Raw genomic sequence first — 7,134 nt, 5'->3', positions numbered from 1 at the left:
ACTACAGGAACTTCACACCGTTCAATGCCTTTGAATAGGAAGCCAGAAAGTGAGATGCTGCTTTTGCAAAGCTAACAATGGAACGACTCATGTCCAAAGCCAACTTTCAATTTCTGTGTTCAATTGCCCAACACCTGATGTTGTTGTGGCATTTGCCCATAAATAATGGGCAGATCCAAGATAACCAGCAGAGTTACTGAAATACCAATTCCTGACGATTATCCTCATTGTAATTTTGACAGAAATTTTTGGGATTTTATTTTTTATTATTATTCATTTTTATGGGATTTGGGCTTTGTTGTCTAGGCCAGCATTTATTGCCCATCCCTAATTGCCCTTGAGAAGGTGGTGGTGAGCTACGTTCTTGAACCGCTGCTGTCAATTTGTTGTAGGTACACCCACAGTGCTGCTAGGGTGGGAGTTCCAGGATTTTGACTCAGCGACAGTGAAAGAATGGCAATATATTTCCAAATCAGGTTGGTAAGTGGTTTGGAGGGGAACTTCCAGGTGGTGGTGTTCCCATGTATCTGCTGCCCTCATCCTTCTAGATGATAGCATTTGTGGGTTTGGAAGCTGTTGCCTAAGAAGCCATGGTGAGTTTCTGCTGTGCATCTTGTAGATGGTACACACTGCTGCCACTTCATCGATGGTGGAGAGAGTGAAAGTTTGTGGAACGGGTGCCAATCAAATGCACTGCTTTGTCTTGGATAGTGTCAAGCTTCTTGAGTGTCAAGCTTCTTTAAGCAATCTGGGTGAATTAGTGATTCAAAGCACTTTGTTAAAGACAGAAAATAGTTCTTTGAATTGCAATCTGTGTAAAACAGGAAAACATTAAAAAGGGCAAAAAAAAGCTATTAACAAACAGCAGATTAATCAGCATCTGAGGAGGCATATGATCTGCACCCTTCAGAAAAGGACAGCTTGCCTGTAGAAATCTCAGCATCCTGACCTGAAAACCAAACCTTCTAGCATCTCAATTCACTGAACTAAAATATATAATTTCAATGGATAATTCAATTTTTGATAAGCCATTTGTTTAAGAAACTGTCTCACTAAAATGAAGTTTCCAAACAGCATTTCCATCATAACAAGTGAATTTTCTTTCTTTGTATTATTTAGAGGCTTGTTAGTATGCTGTAAGTGTCAATGAAAGACTTAAAGCAAGCATAAGGACTGAGCCTTTTAGTCATTAGTTTGATGATGGCTAACATTATTATGGGTATAATAAAATCTCCTATAGACAAGAACTCAGGGGTGTCATGCTGAGAAACCAATGATGTGGGTCGGTTTCTGACTGCAGGCAAAGAATATCTCATTAAAGCACACAAATTCCATGTGTCTATTTCAAAATTTAAAGCCTTAATGTAACAGTTTATGAGGTTCAACAATTTTAAAAGGATGCTCTTGGAGTCAATGTAATAAAGGAAGCATTACTTCTTAAAAGAAAAGCAAATGCAAGGAAAACGAGGTCACTTTCTGTTCACCTAATTTTCCAAATGTTACCTTGCGGATTGGATGACAGAGATACGCATTGTACAACAGACTCCCTGTATTGGCAATTTACAGTGGCTACTGATTGCATGCAAATCAAATAGCTGGAATTCTGACTTCTGTAGAATGCAAAAATCCTCTGCTGGGAAACAAAGGACAAAAATCAGGATCACAGTCATCATTAATCATATTACATCTTTCATACATATAAAACTGTAGTGCAGTGAGGCCAGGGCAGCTTCAGTTATATAACAGTCACTGCAAGCAAGAACAAACTCTCTATTTATGTGTTAATAAACTTGGAAATCTTTGTACAACAGATGGTAGTGCAATTGGTAATCCAGTAAAATCCACTTATATGCAAGTCTGATTTGATCAAATCTACATCAAGTAGCAGCTTTCCGCCCACCCCCCCCCCCCACCCAGTCTTGTCCCCACCCCCATTGCTGTTCTTGTAACTTTCTTGACTTGCTTTCTATAACAAGCCTCCATTACATTGAATGAACTAGATGTGCCCAGTTCGGTACCAGAATTAGTTAAACAAAAGGCCATTTGTTGTTATCAGCAAAATTAGTAAATAATGATTATTATTAATAGGAGCAAGGTGACACACATGATGACTTGTTATTGTGCAAGGACCTGACTGTTAGAAGAACATGTATTTGACAATAAGGGACTGAATTGAACAACTTCACTAAAAATTTGTATAAATCAGAATTTGAAGTATCCAAAAGGACATAGCCCTCCCATGTGTCTTCACTATACAAGTCCAAACTTTGATATAGATGACCATATCTGTACTCCCCCCACCTTGCCAAAACCATGTCTCCAAAAGAAAAACATAAAATGTATAACATCTGTAGAAAACAATCACAGCGTCTTTATTCCCAATGGATATGATGAGCCCAGCTCCCATCATTCAGTCATTGCTAATGAGGAAACTGAAACTTTTTATATTCCAGGAGCAAATGTCCTTGGCTGGAGTAAGAACTCTAGCTCTTTAATTTCAGGTGGAAAATGGGGACAGTCAATTTTAATTCAGTTCGTAACAACTAAATAAGTTATTCTTGCAATTCAGTAAACTATCCGCAACTGGCTTCCAGATATTACAACAACAACTGTTATTTATATAGCAACTTTAATGTGATAAAATATCCCAAGGTGCCTTACAGGACAGTTACGTAAAATAAAATTTGACACTGAGACACCTAAGGATATACTAAGGCAGTTGACCAAAAGCTTGGCCCAAGAAATAGATTTTAAGGATCATCTTAAAGGAGGGCACAAAGGCAGAGCGGTATTGGGAGATAGTTCCAGAGTTTAGGGCCTTGACATCTGAAGGTATGCCCATCAATAATGCAGTGATTAAAATCAGGGTAGTTCAAGAACAACAAAATTAGAGGAGCTCAGACATCTTGGAGGGTTGTGGGGCAGGAGATTGCAGGGACAGGGAGGGGCAAGGCCATGCTGTGATCTGGAAACATGGATAATAGTTTTAAATTCAATGTGTTGTTAAAGCAGGAGCCATTGTGTGTCAGTGAACACAGAGGCAATGTGTTGATGGGACCAGATGCAAGTTAAGGCACAGTTAGCAGTGTTTTGGATGACTTCAATTTTATGGAGGGTGGAACACGAAAGGCCAGCCAAGGTATATCCAATTTTACAAATAACAAAAGAATGGATGAGAGTTTCAGCAGCAGAAGAGCTATGGCACGGGCAGAGTCGGGTGATGTCACAGGCACTTTAAGATGTTTCTGAGAGATGATATATTAATCATTATGTAGGTGTTAATACTGATGTTAGTGTTTTATACTAATTGTAGCACAATCTTGGGATTCTGAGGACATGCTGATTTAGCAGTATTGGGGAGCTGGCAAATGTCAGTAAGATATGTGATGTGTTTTTATAAAACACATGGGATGTTCCATTCTTATCTTTAGCAATAAACCTCCATAGACACCCAGCCAGAATTTTACCAGCCCTTTTGTGACAGGCTGGTAGTAGGGATGGCTGACAAACTGACACAACATCTGGCTGCCAGCATGTCATTTTATCACTAATGGGAAGTTGGCAGGTCAACCACCCACTGGAAGCCTAATTTGAGCCACCTAAGTGTCTAACTAAGGGACACTTCCTATCTCCCCGGGCATTTTGCCTGCATTGAACAGTTCTGCACCATATGGGGAGGCCACCCAGTAAAATATAGCTGCTTCGCAGTGGGCTCCATGGCAAGTGGGGGGTGGGGTTGTCTATAGCCAATGGAGGGGCACTCCAGTGGGAACAGCTGCCCCACGGCAAGAGCACAACATGTGCATCAAAAAACACCACTCCAATCACCGGGGCCTCCCAATCCCAATTACCCCTCTTCGAGGGCACGTGGCCATTGAGGTGCCCTCTTCATACACCTGCAGCCTCAGCAATGGACACCATTGGTACTAGCACCACTGTGGATTTTGAGTTGCCAGTCTCCTGAGTAGGGATGGGCCACCTTCCTTAGTTGGGAGGGCAGCCACTGCGTCCGCTACGTATTTGGCCACTTCCGGAAAGATGCCTCCCTGGTTCCGCCTCTTGCTGAAGCAGCATGGCCTCCCGCTTTCAGCACCAGCAGCGGCACTTCTGCACTAAATGTAGCCCATAATTAGTACTTTTTAAAAGAACAATGAGCTAATGGGGGTAATTTTAAATTTACCAGATTTTCATTGATTTCAATATAGGTAAATGTCAGCCTTAGTGGCAATGCTTTCATCTCCGACTCAAAAGATCATGGATTTAAGCTACCCTGCTGTACCTGATCTAGATTGACACTTCAGTACTCTACTGCTGAAAGTACAATATTTTGATGAGATGTTAAACTGGAGCCCTGTCTCTCAGATATGAAATATTTCATGGCACTGTTAGGAGACGAGTAGGAGAGCTTTACTGATGTCCTGGACAGCATTTGTACCTCAACCAACATCACTGAAACTGATTATTTGGCCTTTATCTCAATATTGTTTGTGGGACCTTTCTGTGTGTAAATTGACTGCCACATTTTCCTACATTACAAAAGTGACTACACTTCAAAAAGTCTTTGTTTGGGTGTAAAGCACTTTGGGACGTCCTAAGATCATGAAAGGTGCTGTATCGATGCAAGTTCATTGTTTCTTTCTTTATTAAATAATAATACATAAAGCATTTTCTTAGCTATTTGTAGCCCACTTCTGCCATTGTTAAGGATGGTTTATTGGGATAAAGCACTGGTGTTGATTAGTAGCTCTGCTTGAAACACAATAGATAAAAGTGTAGTTTCCATTGATTTTTTTGTCATACCCACCTTCAAGCAAAAAACAAGTCCCTAAGGGTTGAAAATGGTGTCAGAGGTGCACATGTCATATTGGACTGGATTCCCTATAGTCATTTAAAACCATAATTAACATATTTAAATAAGGGCCTAGCTTGTTTTTACACTGTGCAAGAGGCTGCTGGAAGTCTTTATTTAGAGACTGTAACAGACAAAGGATTCACAGTTTACCAAGCAGTGAATTTCAACTCAGACAGGATGGGGAGTGTGAGGTCTGAGGCTGTTAAGTGTTAAGTTCCCTTGTCTCTTGAAAACAGCATGGAGGGGAGGAAGGAAGGGGGACGGGGTTGTTAGGCATGCAGCACCGACGGAGAATCTGTGGACTATATCTTGCCAGCGAAAGTTCCAGACTCACTTTGTTCATCCCACTTATTAACCCAAAACATTGGGTAAAGGGACTTGTAGACTTTCTGATACCAGTTGCACAGCGACATAGCTTTGCCATGGTCTTTGAGAGCCTCTGACATTGATGGAAACCTAGGTGGTTCTGATAACTAGTGTCTAGTTGGTGTTGGGGAAGTGAGCGTCAAAGGCCACCGTCTTATAGTTTCTGATGTGCTCCTGCATGGTACCTATGTTAAAGAGTCAACCCTTTTGTGAAATTGGTCTACCCCAGTGCCTGAATTGTTGTTTGATGACTCACCTAGTGGACACGATTACTCCCACACACTACACTGCTGTGAATTGGGATAAAATCCTAAATAAGGGAAACTTAGTGTAATTTCTCTAAATTAAGTGAAGCTCATTACCATTTCTACCTCATTTATTTCTAAATTCTTGAAATTACACTCATGGGATGTCAGAAATGCTTAATAAAACCAGTTAATGCCGTGATATGAGAAAATATTTTTTGAAACACTGGGAAAAAGTAGCTTCAACTAATCTTGAGGAAAATGAACTTGCATGTAAGGTAACAGCTGAGAATACAGAAAGTTCTTTTTGAAAGATTTTTTTAGTTTATTGTTATAAAGTCATTGTAACAGGCTTTAGTTCTACCTTCCAAATGATCTGAATGGTTATAAGAATCTTCAGTTGTGCCTTTCAACTGACCTGATCAGTGCATATTGACAGCCTCCAATCCCAGTGAATAAAGTTGACTTTTCTTGTGCATCATTGACAAGGGTTGAAAAGCTGTCAGCCCCAAAATCACATGATTGGCAAACATTTTATAATTAATTTTACTTGATCCTAAGAATATTGTCAGGATATACTGAGCTCAAAACATGTTGTAATGAATTTAGAAGTAATGTTGCAAAGCAAGGGAGAGGGATATGAAGAAGATATGGGGCAGGATTTTCCCCTTGGCGGGTGGGCACGGCAGGCGGGTCCAAGAGCGGTTGCAAAACTGACCGCCACCCATGATCGGGCCACAATTGCAATTTCATGCTAGTTGGCCAATTAAGGCCCGCCCAGCATGAAACGCGGCTCCACACTGGCTGGGTAGGGCCGAGTCGAGGTGGTGGCCTTTGGGGCGCCGGGTCCAATGGTGACCCAGCGGCCAGTTTACAAAAGGCCCAGACAGCCGCAGAAGGGCTGCCAGGGAAGGACATCTGCCTGTCATTGTAATGATGGAGTCAAGTATGGCTGCAAACATCAGGCAGGAGGGCAGGTCAGGTGGGCACTCAGCTCCCCGCTTTTCTGATGAGTGCCTCGCGGTCTTCCTGGAGAAAGTGGCTGCCATGAGGGACACCCTTGTCCCCAGAGATGGGAGGTGGAGGCCAATGCACCTCACCAAGAGAGCCTGGGAGGAGGTGGCAGTGCTGGTTAGCAGCCATTACGTGGTGCAGTTCACATGGGTGCAGTGCCGGAAGTGCTTCAATGACCTGCAACACTCAGGAAGGGTGAGTACCATGTTGGCATTGGTCAGTATGCAGACGTGTTAAGGTGTGGCCATCCCCCAATGGACTTCAGAGGTGCTAGAGTCTGAGTGCCAACTGTCGGTGGTGCCAGAGCTGGCCAAGGAGGTGAGCCCTGGCTGCTCAGACTGATTGCCTTGCCCTGTGTGCCCTGTGAGGTGTTCCTCAGTTGGGGATGGCCAGGCTGCAATGGCACTACAGGTAGAGTGTGGACTAATCAATGGCCATCTATCCTTTCAGGAGAAGATGATCCATAACCAAGCCGAGAGGGCATGTACAGGCTGATGCCCATCCAACTTGCTGCTGCTATCCTGGTTTGAGCAGGAAGCCTTGGAGCTGGAGAGCCAGCACGCTCCCGTGCAACCGAGCATGGAGAGGTGGGGGTGCCAGGTGAAGGTAAGAGCGCAGTGCACAGAGGTGAGACTTTCAGATGTTGCAATCATTCTA

The 7,134-nt window shown here is 42.8% G+C and overlaps 1 pseudogene; it reads right to left on the bottom strand.

Moving 5' to 3' along the window:
• Positions 1-5,154: 5,154 nt before the first annotated feature.
• Positions 5,155-5,398, bottom strand: LOC121276464 (annotated as a pseudogene).
• Between the last annotated feature and the right edge of the window lie 1,736 nt (positions 5,399-7,134).

This window comes from Carcharodon carcharias, chromosome 3, assembly GCF_017639515.1.
Source record: "Carcharodon carcharias isolate sCarCar2 chromosome 3, sCarCar2.pri, whole genome shotgun sequence".
Taxonomy (NCBI): Eukaryota; Metazoa; Chordata; class Chondrichthyes; order Lamniformes; family Lamnidae; genus Carcharodon; species Carcharodon carcharias.
The sequence above is the reverse complement of the archived record's forward strand: the minus strand, read 5'-3'. Positions and strand labels throughout refer to the sequence as shown.